The 11,977-nt window shown below is 61.9% G+C and overlaps 1 long non-coding RNA gene across 1 annotated transcript; it reads left to right on the top strand.

The window, feature by feature from the left end:
• The first annotated feature begins 253 nt into the window (after positions 1 to 253).
• LOC117096038 lies at positions 254 to 11,204 on the top strand. The gene is made up of 5 exons (XR_004442321.1): positions 254 to 486; positions 1,083 to 1,333; positions 3,352 to 3,469; positions 5,027 to 5,245; positions 7,116 to 11,204. It is a non-coding gene; the product is annotated as an uncharacterized LOC117096038 (long non-coding RNA).
• The last annotated feature ends 773 nt before the right edge of the window (positions 11,205 to 11,977 follow it).

The raw sequence follows: 11,977 nt of genomic DNA, 5'->3' as shown, positions 1-11,977 counted from the left end.
CTGTGAACAGTGAGGACGCTGTGGGGACGGTGAGGGCGCTGGGAACAGTGAGGACGCTGTGGGGACGGTGAGGGCGCTGTGAACAGTGAGGACGCTGTGGGGACTGTGAGGGCGCTGTGAACAGTGAGGGTGCTGTGGGGACGGTGAGGGCGCTGTGAACAGTGAGGGTGCTGTGGGGACGGTGAGGGCGCTGTGAACAGTGAGGGTGCTGTGGGGACGGTGAGGGCGCTGTGACGGTGAGGACGCTGTGGGGACGGTGAGGGCGCTGGGAACAGTGAGGACGCTGTGGGGACGGTGAGGGCGCTGTGAACAGTGAGGGTGCTGTGGGGGCGGTGAGGGTGCTGTGGGGACGGTGAGGGCGCTGTGAACAGTGAGGGTGCTGTGGGGACGGTGAGGGCGCTGTGAACAGTGAGGGCGCTGTGGGGGCGGTGAGGGCGCTGTGAACAGTGAGGGCGCTGTGGACGCAGTGAGGGTGCTGTGGAGACGGTGAGGACCCCGTGGGGGCTGTGAGGACCCCGTGGGGGTGGTGAGGATGCTTTGGGGGTGGTGAGGATGCTGTAGGCAGTGAGGACAGTCCCAGAGGTGTGCCTTGTCATCTGAGCATGTTCAGGGGCTGGTTCTTGTGGACAGTGCCAGCCATGAGGACACCGAGAGCATTTCAAGGGTTGGGTTTCCTGATGCAGGGACTGCGGTGTTGGCAGTGTTCAGTTCACTAGGGGAGGGTTGGGGCAGGTGACCAGGGTTGGTTCGGGTCTGTTGCTCCATCTGGGACTCCTTGGACCATTGGAGTGAGAAGACTGTCTCTATGTGAGGGAGCCATGTGCGGTGGGGGTTCGTGGAGGGCCCCACAGGATGAGTGGACCTTAGGGGTTGCAGGGTCTCTGGAATCATTGTGTCCTGGAGTGAGCCTGCCCCTGCCACAGGCTCCACCAACACCCCCAAACCCTCCTCCTGCCATCCCTCCCCATCCTACAGCAGCGGCCCGAGCCCCAGACCCCTTCTGCCAGGGCTCAGGGCTGGCAGCCTGCTCCTGCCAGCCGAGAGCTGTTCCTGTCCCTACCCACAACTGCTGCCTTCCCCAGGCTCCCAGGCTGTGCCACACGGGGCCTGCATCCCTGCCAGGCCTCTGCACACTGTTCCTTCTGCCTGGCACATGGTACCCTCCATGCCACTGCTCGTTGCTCATCTCCTGTGCCTCTGGCGAGTCCCCCACTGGGCCGCCACTTCCCTCAGGAAGTCCTCTCCGACTGCCCAGACCAGCAAGGGGCTTCTCAGAGTCCTCCAGTCTCTGGCCTCCCACTGCCCTGCCCGGATTCTGGAGCTGAGCAACCAGGTCAGCACAGGTGCCCAACTTAGGGGGTGACTAACGCCTTCCTCACTACTAGGGCTGGCCTGGGGTGCCAGGGACAGGGTCCCTCTGCCACCATCCGTGTCGCCCCCACCTGGCTGGCCCTATGAACAATGGAGACTATTCTCCATGCATCCTAGAGAGGCCCCAGATGAGGAGCCTCAGGTCCCGGCCACCTGGCCCAGGAAGGCCCTCAGCCCCCAGTGGCCATCACCACCGCTGACCGGGTCGAGGAGGCTGCCACTGACATGGCCTTTGTCCTGGCCTTTGTGGGACAAGACGGATGGCCCTCCTGCAGGGCTGATGCTATCTTGAGGCTGCCGGTCAGACGTGAGGCAGGAGCCACCCCTGCCTTTGTGAGCAGGTGCAGGGCATCCGGCCCATTGTGGGCTGCAGCCGACTGTGGTTGTCCGTCCGGCCTTATCACCACATCAAGGACAGTGGCCCCCTTTACACAAATGAACTGCCCGGCTTGCCCTCCCCAGCAGTGGCCTGGCATCTCCAGAGCTCCTAGTGGAGGTCAGAGGTAACCATCGTCATAACACCGTGCGTGTGCAACACTCTAAACTCAGTCCAAGCAGGGCATGGGGCGGGGGTGTGCTCCCTACTTTCTGCAAGAAACCAGATCCCAGAAGGGGGCTCTCTGCTGGGCCCCAGAGCATTTTTTGTGACTGCACTGGAAGCAGAGCTGAGGCAGGCCCCTTGGATCCCCTCTCTGCCTCACTGACATCTTTGGGGTGCAAATACACGGCCCAGAAGAAAGTGACCTGGGGTCCTAGGTGGCCCCCAGCCAGAAGAAGGACACTCCCTCCCCTGGTCTGTGGGAAAAGGGCCCCCGCAGGAGATTCGGGGAGTGGGCAGCCCACTGCCTGCAAGGCTTGAGGTCTCCTGGGCCAATGTCTCGCTCAGGGGGTGGCAGGGGTCCCTGAAGCAGGGGCTGCAGAGGCAGAGAGCCTCCTGTTGGGGAAAGCGGCTGGAATCACTGTGTGGTTAGACTTAAGGAAGAACTTCCTGCCTGCTGGTCGGTGGGGCAGCCGAACCCTATGGTTTCTCCACAACCCCTCCTCTTGCCGGCTCTCCGTGGTCTAGACTGGTTTGTGCCAAGGTACTGAGCACAGAAGGCACAGGGCTGCCCTTGCTGGCTGACCTTCCTTGGCTGCCTGGGAGCCCCCAGTCCCCACACCTGACTCTGAGCTGACCCTCCACACACACTGACCCTGGGGCCTCCGCCTCCAAGGAGTGTGGGGAAGTGGATAGTCCCAGCTCAGTACCCCTGAATGGCCCTGTGGGGACAGGGGAAATGTACGTGCTCCCTTCAGACCTGGGCACCACCTTGACCCCAGCATTGTCCTTCATTTCACAGACAACACACCTGCCCCAGGGCCCCCTCCCCATTGATGAGCTGGGTCCTCTGTGACCTCAGATTTTTCCTTCTAGGCAGGAACAGGTTAGGGGTCCCCTCTCCAAGCCCTGCCTGGACCCCACACCTCCAGCTCCCAGGCCAGCTGATTCAGGGCTGCTTGCCCTGCAGCCTTAAGGGCCCTCTCACCACCATTGCCTGCCCCACCTCCCTGGGCTCCCGTGATCTCAGCCTTAGGTCAAGGCCCAGCCCTGGTGTACCTCCCCCATGGGCCAGGCCCTCCATGCCTTTGCCCGCACCAGTCCCTCCGCAAGCACACCCTTCCTGCTGTGGCTACTCCTCAATCTTAGAGGCCCCTCTCAAGCCCATCCTCACGGAGCTTTCTAGGCCTGCCCTGGCCTGACACATAGTGCAGGACAGTGTCCAGGCCTGTGTCCCTAAGGTCCACCTGGGGTTCAAGCCACATCTTCTGCCTGTACACAGCCAGCTAGTGAGTGAGCGAGGCCCTGCAAGATGGCCATCTGTCTTGTCCCACAAAGGCCAAGACAAAGGCCGTGCCAGCGGGGTCTGTGATGGCCAGTGGTGGTCAGTGAGGGCTGGACCGGGAGGCTCACAGCTCAGGATACACCCGCCCATTTCACAGATCCCGCCGGGAAGCTCCCAGGGCGAGGGGCCTAGTCGCGTCCTCCTCTCAGGCGAGCAAGCCTAGCCAGGCACCAGAGGGCGCTCGCGGTCTGCAGGAAACGCTGGCTGAGTAAGCGGTGAGCGCGGAAAGAGGTGGGAGCTGTGGGTGCAGACAGCTGGGGTCCGCGGAGAAACGGAGGCCTGGAGCGGGGGCGCTGGGTTGCCCAGGCTGGCGGCGAGCGGCACCGAGTGGGACGGGCAGACCGCCCCTCATAAGGGAGGGGGTCGCCGCGTGGCGGCTGACAGACGGGGCGGGATGAGCGCAGCCCCCGCCCCTGCCCTGGCGCATTGGCAGCCTGTCAACCGAGAAGATAAGGGACTTCTTCCGCCGGGCGTGGGGTGGGGGTCAACCCAAGTGCGCTGTCCCCCTCCCGCCGGTGTTTGCTCGGTAAACACTTATTGGGCCCTGGCTGTACACACCGCCGCGGGGGAGGGGCGGGCGACCTGAAGGCCTGGGCTCCATGGCTCCTGCCAGGGATGCCGGGTCCACGGGCCATCAGTAATGCAGGAAAAGAGGCTCTGTCACCTCTGGCCCAGCCTGGGGAGAGTTGCCTGTGGGGTCCTTCGTGGGCCCCCTCCAGCCTGGAGTGGCACTAGCCTCAGCTTCAGAGCTGGGCCGACCCCCACTAGTCGAGGCCTTAATGGGGCCCAGTGGAAGAGGTCCTGGGAAGGTCTGGGGAGCCAAAGCCCTGGCCACGTTGCGGTGGACTGCACCCCCTGCCCAGACGGAGCAACAACATTGGGGTGGGTGGCGGGGCCCTGGGGGCCCATAGCTCAACGCAGCGTCTGCGCCCACCCCCTGTGTTTCCGATGGAAGACAGGCTGAAGGTGATAAATCACCAGGTCCCACCCCCACCCACCCCGCCAACGGGTGGGAAAGGGGGGCTGCATGTGACAGAGACAGGGACTGAGACAGAGACGGGAGCCAGGTCTAGAGGAGAGACAGAGACAGTGGCACTGAGGTGGCCCCGCTGACACGGGCCAGGACCCTTGCTGGGGTGTCTGGCCTCCCTGCTCTGGGCGCCCCTTCCACAAAGCCCATCTGGAAACCAGCTGAGAGCCACCGTACCCCCACCCCGGCTGACCCCCAACGGAGAGGCGGAGGAGGGAGGGAGACCTTTGCAGCCATAACTCCGTCCCCCTCCGGGAGGGCCATAAATCAGCAGGGGTTCTTGAAGCACTACCCCACAGGCTGAGGGGGCTTCAGGGCCACTGGTCCTGGGGACTAGGCCTGTCCTTGGCTGTGTCGGTCCGTCTTTAAACAGCCCTGAGGCCAAGGCAGGCAGATCACTTGAGGCCAGGAGTTCAAGACCAGCCTGGCCATCATGGTGAAACCCTGTCTCTACTAAAAATACAAAAATTAGTCGGGCGTGGTGGTGGTGGGCACCTGTAATCCGAGTTCCTCTGGAGGCTGCAGGGGGAGGATGGCTTGAGCCCAGGAGGCAGAGGTTGCAGTGACCTCAGATCACGCCACTGCATGCCAGCCTGGGTGACAGAGCTAAACTCTGTCTCAAAAAATAAAAATAAACAGCCCTGAGGGGAACCCCAGTGGCCCCCACCCCCAGCACAGTTGAACTGACTGAGCACTGTCTACACTGGATGTACACACTCACATCCTCACTTTCTCTCCCCAGACAGGAAATGTCTGCAGGGAGTGACTCTGTGTCCTCATCAGGAGACCCCCTGTTTCTGGCCCCTCAGGAACTAGGGGTCAGCATGTCCTACCCAGTGAAGCCTTCCCGGGGCTCTTTTCTGCCCACGGGAAATGCCTCCTTCCATCCTATCTTCCTGTCACCACCACCCCCCAGGGTGCTGAGGGCCAGCTGGACAAAAGGTGGTGAGAGATGGGCCAGGTGGGTTCCGTGCAGGTGAGTGCACCCCACATACATACACACAGGGCAGGTGCAAAGTCAGTACCCAGTGGGAGAGGCTTGAGAGGGCCTGGGGGAGTGCTCCCTGGAGCTGTGGGGTATGCTTGGCACCCTAGTTCTAGCTGGGCCAGCCTCAGCAACCCCTCTTCAGGGTCCATCCTACAGACGGCTCCCAGGGTTCCCGTGGCGGGCATAAGGGCATTGTACACCAGGAAGCACAAAGGTCCACCATGACATCACCCCAGCTTGTCTCAAGGAGCCGTGGGGTTGGGAGTGGGCGCTGCTGCTGCTCCTTGTCTAGAAAGACCTTCGGAGATGTTAGAATTCTGTACCTGAGACAGGCACTGACTGTCCTTGGGCTGGTCTGGGCCTGGTCACCTGGACTGTCGCCTTCATCCTCAGAGCAAACCCTCTAGCACTAGTGACGTCTCAGGGGATGGTTCAAGGCATGCAATGGCTGGAGGTGTGCCCAGCTCAGCCTGTAGGAGGGTCTGGCTTTTCCAGAATGTCGCAGGGAGAAGAGCATGAGGGGAGAAGGGTGCTGGGGTGTGCAGGGGGCCCATCTCCCATCATCCATTCATGCTCAGTCATTCAGACCAGCGTGTAGTCCTGTCTGGAGCTTGCCGGCTGCCGGGGTCAAGGGCTGGGGGGGTGCAGATCCCTTGGCCCCAGACCCCCACCTGGCAGAGGCACCTCACTCTTCTTCCATCCCTCCTGAGAGGGCCAGCTCCCTCCTCCCCGCACTGGGATTCCCCCTAGTATGCAGTCCTTTGGGGCTCACCTAGGTGTGTTTAAGCATGTCTGACAAATTGAGGGACTCCAGGCCTAACAGATTCGAAACGGGCTGGGGAGACAAGAGCTCATTCAACCACAGGGGCCAGTCTGTGCTGCCCTCCCCAGGCCGCCCAGGTGCGACTCTCTCCACTGTCTGTCCCAGCCACACAGGACCTTGGGGCCAGCCCCACAAGATCACTGCTCTCCTGGTGGGGTACAGGAACCCTCAGAGATGGGAGGATCTGGAAGGGAAGCCTTTGAACTTTGCCTGATGGACCCCTGGGATGTGGGGGTACAGACCCCAGATGGGCACCAACAGGTCCCCATGACAGCCACTTCTCTTGGCTGGGCCACGTTGACAGAATCAGGGCCCCCATTCCTGGGAGGAAAGCCTCGGTCTAGGGCTGGGGGCCCAGTGAGCCAGGGATGAGGGTCCCAGGGCAGTGTCAGCCAGCAGTGCAGATCAAGGCTTCTGCCCTGCACCATGTGGCAGCTGTACCTGCCACTCAGGGGATGCCAGGCTGGGCTGGGGCTTCAAGGAGGTGCCTATGGGCAGATCCAGGGCTGAGCTCTGCCCAGGTGTCTGCTTCAAAATCTATTTTGATGTGATTTGTATTTGGGGGGTTGCTTTTCTCTATGCTTTGTTTATTTAAAGATGCTTGTAAACGCCAAGGAAGGGGCTGCTGTCTGAGCAGGGCTGGGGAGGGCAGGAGCCCCTGAGAGCCGCCTGTCCCAGCATGCCCAGGCGTCCATGCTGAGGGGCGTGGCAGACCACTGACTTTCTTTGTGGCAAAAGTGGGGACGGACCTGTTTGTGGGAGCCCAGGGCCTCTCTTGGCACTAAATGCCTCACTTGGGCACCCCCTGTCCTGGGGTCCTTGGCATGGGACTCTCTGGTATGGGAATCCCTGGTCTATGGAACGCGTCTATAAGTCCCTGGTCTGGGGTTCTGAGCCTGGAGAGTCCTGCTCTGGGTCCCTGCTCTGGGGGTCCCAGGTCAGCAGGTCTCTCACAGGTGCCTGCTCAGGGTCCATAGTCTAGGGGTCAGTGATCTGAGTGATCTGGCCTTTTCTCCCTAGGGGTGCCAGATGCCATGTGCTGCCATGGATGTCACTGGGATATCAGTCAGCCCATTCTCTGTGGGCCAAGGAGTCACTGCTAACAGGAGTTGTCCCAGAGGGTCACACCCTTGAGTCTGTTGTGGCAAGGCCAGCAGGAGGACCAGCTGGAGCACGGAAAGCATCCTCAGATCACCAGCAGAAGGGTGTTTCCTGCCAAGGCCAACTGGAAGACTCCACAGACCTCCCAAGTCCTGGCTAGATTCAATCCTGCTGTTATAAGTCCCCCTGGATCCTCCCTGATTCCTCCCAGAGCCCTCTGTGAATCTTCCCAAATGCTCCCTGAATCCTCCCCAGGTTGTCTCCTGGAGTCCTCCCAGTCCTTCCTGGATCCTCTCCACATCCTCCCTGAGTGCTCCCAGAATCCTCCTGCAGTCCTCCCCATGTTCTTTCAGGTGTGGGCTGCTGTACCTGGAATTGGCCCTAGCAGGTAACTGGGGCTGGAGTTTTGTTGACACCAGTGGAGCCACAAGCCTGCAGTGCACAGGTGTGACGGCAGGCCTATGAGGGTTTGGGGATGCATGGCCTTGCTCCCTTTGCGCTGGTGTCTGGATGTGCTCAGAGACCACCTGGGTCCCCTGGCCTCTGGGACAAGGCCAGTCAAGCCTCGGAGCAGGTGGGACCCCAAGCAGAGCCAAGGCATCCCCAGCCCCAGCCCTTGTTCCTGTGTGCCCCATCTCCCGATGCACTCCCCTATGTCATGTGGTACCAGCTCTGCCTCTGACTCGCTATGCAGTAGCCCTAGGGCCCCTCCCTGCCAGTGTCCTCCTGGGCCTTCTGGGATGGGCGAGAGCCTGCTCACGTGGGTACATGCACAGTAAGCATCAGAGGGTCTCCTTCTCTGGGAAACAGCACAGCCCCACAGTGGGTCACCCTCAATGCTAACCACTCAGCTTCTGGGTGGCAAGCCTGCAGAGTGGTCCCAGGCATGCCGGGCCACCTTCTAAGTGTGCCAGTCCCATCACTGTGTGTGTGTGGATGTGCCAGAGATGTGCAGTCCCACCTCCCTGTCTGTGTCCCATGTCCCCATGAGTGCATCCTTACACCTCTTGCCCCGCCTCCCTGCCGTGTGCCCCTCGTAGCAGCTTGGCCCTGCCCGCTGCACCATGTGTATACAGAGGCTTATTTTCTCTGCCTTTAGGGCCAGGGGTGTGCTCATAAATCGCGCAGTCGATGACACATTTATCCCGCGGGCGGCTGGTGGTGTGAATTTATGGCTGCACCCCCTTCCTGGCTGAGGCAGGACAGGGGCTGGGATACCTCTCAGGCATAAACCTCCAGTCCGCTCCACTGGGCTGTTGTGGGGCCATGGGGGCAGGGGCTGGGCCAGGAGGGCTCAGAAGTGCTCCCAAGGTCTCATCTTGCTCAGAAACCCTGCAATTTCAGGGTGCTTGGGGCAATGAGAGGTGAGGCCACTCTGCCTGCGTGAGGGCTGGGGGCACAGTGGCTGCCCACCTGCCAGAGGCATGGAGGCCCAGAGCCCAGCCTAATGTCCCAGCCTCCATGCCCCCTTCCAGTCTGCTCCTCATCTTCCCACCTGTGAAGGAGGGAACAACCTGGATGCCCCAGGGACAGCAGGTGTGCGGGTGGCTCCCCTCAGGTGCTGATTCAGCCACCCACTACCACTGGGCCTGCTGGGAGCATTGAGATTTGGGGAGGACTATCGGAAAGGGTGGGGGCCTCGAGGGCAGCTGGGTCTGCACACAGGGAGGAGGAGCGGAGATGCTGTCACATCAGAGCAGAGAGCCCCCCAGAGCTCACCTGCCCTCCTCCGCCTTGTAAAGATGGGGAAACTGAGGCCCAGGGAGAGCAGAGGTCCCGGGCCACATGGGTAGGATAACAAAGCCTCAAGATCCTGGATTCCTAGTATGCAATAAGGGGGGGTCCTAGGCGCACCCCTCCCCGTTGAGCCTTCTTTGTCCTACAAAGTCTGGAGGTGGGGCCTCGGGCTGAAGGCTCAACAGGGAGCTGATGGAGCAAGTTGGCAAGCTGGTCCCATCAGGACCACAGCTGGGGGCTGGGACCTGGCTGCCTCCCCTCCGTCCGTCGGTCTGTCTGTGTGCAGGGCCGGGTCTCCAGGGGACCCTCTGTCGGCTCTCAAGCTCCCTCCCATCTCGGCCCTGGCCCCCCCTCACCGCCCGCTGTCAGGATGAGCGATGGCCATGCCCCTCCCCGGCCCTCAGCCCCAGGCCCGGTTCCCGCTCATTAGCGGCTAACACTGTTTGCTTTCCCGCCCTGGACGCCCACCCCGTCACAGGCCATTTCTCCTGGCGCCCCCTACCCCTGAGGACCTGCCCAGGGGTCCAGGGTGCCGGGTCGAGGAGGCTGCCGGGTGCCAGGCAGGACCTGCATTATGCTCACAGAGCAATGGCCACATGGAGTGCCGGCCCCACCCTCACCTGCACCCCGAGAGACGGGGAGCCACGGGTCACCTGGAGTCTCCCATGGCTCTGTCCACATCCCACAGGCCAGACACAGCCACAGTGAGACTGGACTGTGCATTGCAGCTTGGATGGCTTGGTGCTGCACACACTGGGAGGGTCTTTGATGACAAGGACCGGGCCCACTGCACTCATCTCTGTCTCTCTTTATCACTGCCCCTATTTCTGTCTTTGCCTGGGTCTCTGCCCCCAGCCCCATCCTGTGGAATGACCACTGAGCCACTGGCCCATTCGGAAAGTACATCCCCCACCTGGAGCCCCTCCGTTCCTCCCAGGCAGCCCCAGTACACAGCCTGGGGGGTGGGTCCTGAGGCAGCAGGCACCACTCCCTCCCGCACCACCCCCGCCCCGATATGGCCACAGCTGGGCGGCATCAGGGCCCGCAGGCCAGTGGCAGTCAGTCCTTCACTTAAAAATGTGTTTGTGATTTCGGCGGCGAGGCAGATAACGGTGACAAATGGCCCGCCTGCCCCCCAGGGCCCTCAGCCCATCTGGTTTGACTTTGGCCTGTCGGCGGTGCCCTTGGGCCTCACCCCTGCCCTCTGGCAGTGCCCTCCGAGTGAGGCACCCTCAACCGTTGCACACTCTGGTCCCTTTGCTGGAAACGCATCTCCCCTCCACCCGTCTGTCCCCCCATCATGGGATCCCCTGGCTATGCCCATAGGAGCCACGCCTGCAGCACTCGGGGTGGCAGGCCCTGGGCAGTGCTGGGGTTTGCAGGGTGGTGGGAGGGCACAGGCCCAGCAGGGAGGGGGCATGCTTTGCCTGGAACCTGCATCCCCTCTGTCCAGTAGGGAATAGTGAGTGCCCACCTGAGGCCAGAGGGGCCTAGGCTAAGGTGATGGAGTGGGCCAGGACCGAGAGATGTGGCCCGGTGGCCGGGGCAGGGCCTAGCCCTGTGAGACAGCCCATGTGGTCATTGTCAGCAAGAATTTCTGACAGGCTTGGGACCCTCCCGACCATCGATTATCCAAGCAGGAGGAGTGGCTTCCGGGTCCGGCCATGGGCTCAGCTGGGAGGTCATTGAGGTCAAACCTCAGTGCCCCTCCTCCTCCAGTCTCTGCTTCTACTCCCTTGGGGCTCCCCAGGTGGGCTGAGGTGCCTGGAAGGTTGCTGTGTGCCACTGGGCCCCTGCTCCTGCCCAGTTTGAATCCTGGCTGGCTATCACAGGGAGTGGTCAGGGGTCCACTAGGGACTGGGGCTCATGCATTCCTTAGCACAACTTCCCAATCAACCCCTACGTGCCCAGGTCACAGACAGGAGTCAGACCTGGTCCTCAGAGAGGAGATAAGGAGAGGTGGGGGTGCTTCGAGGTCCCTTGGCCCGTCTCAGGGGTTGGGAAGGGGCTTGTGTAGAGGGAGGGCATTCGGGCTGGATGGAAGAGGCAGCCCTCCATGGGGGTCTGAGGTCGCCTCTAGGAGAGTAACTGCTCCGTTCCCCACTGCACCCTCCAGGCCCACTCCTGCCCTGTGGCAAGGACAGCTGTAGGGGGAAGGGAGGGGCGGCGCCATGTCAGGACCCCCACTCCCTCCCCAAAAGCAGGAAAATCCCTCTCCCTTAGTATCACATTGTTGAGAATTAACTTTGTTGAAATAAAAATTGGTCGTGGTATTAACTCGGCCTCGAGGATTTTCTCTGGGATCCCAGAGGCCGCAGAGGGGTCAGACGCCCATTCCCAGGGCCAGCCGCTGGCTCGGGTTTCGGGGGCTCCAGCGACCTCCGATCCTTGGGACACGGCGCCTGGTTCTTTGGGGTTGAGGGAGCCATCCCAGCTCTACCTTCTACAGCCCTTGACACGAAAGGGAACGGCCCAGACAGTGTGGGTCTTAGGCATCCATCCGTGCCCCTCCCCCATGTCTCCGTGTCACTTGCAGCCATGGCTATTGAGCCACAGGATGCCCCGCCACTCCTCAGGGGTCGGCCATGGCCTTGGTTTCCCCACATGTAAAATGGGAGATTCACCCCAGCACAGGGTGTCGGGGGCCCTGGGCACAGACAGGCAGCCAGATGGTCAGACATCCCAGAATCCTGAGGTGGACGTGGGTAGGGAGAGACCCACCCGGGTCTCTCCAGAGGGCACCAGGTGGCCACACAGGCACTCTTGGCTTCAGCACAGCCTTGCTGGCCACAGAAAGTAGTTAGCACCCCCAACTGTCTGCCAGCAGGGCGCGGGCACCTGCTCCCAAGGAAGCAAGCAGAGAGCCCACGCATGCTGCCGAGAAGGTTCAGCAGCCCCCAAACGACATGGTTCCACACAGACAGATCCGTGTGAAACTGCTCCGAGAATTGCTGGGGTCCCGCCCCCTGACATGGTCGCCGCTGGACAGGGGCACAAGCGCTGCCATTTCCCGCGACCCCACTCTGGAGTGTGTATTCCTGCAG

Source organism: Trachypithecus francoisi, unplaced genomic scaffold (genome assembly GCF_009764315.1).
Source record: "Trachypithecus francoisi isolate TF-2019V2 unplaced genomic scaffold, Tfra_2.0 Lachesis_group14, whole genome shotgun sequence".
Classification (NCBI taxonomy): Eukaryota; Metazoa; Chordata; class Mammalia; order Primates; family Cercopithecidae; genus Trachypithecus; species Trachypithecus francoisi.
The sequence above is the reverse complement of the archived record's forward strand: the minus strand, read 5'-3'. Positions and strand labels throughout refer to the sequence as shown.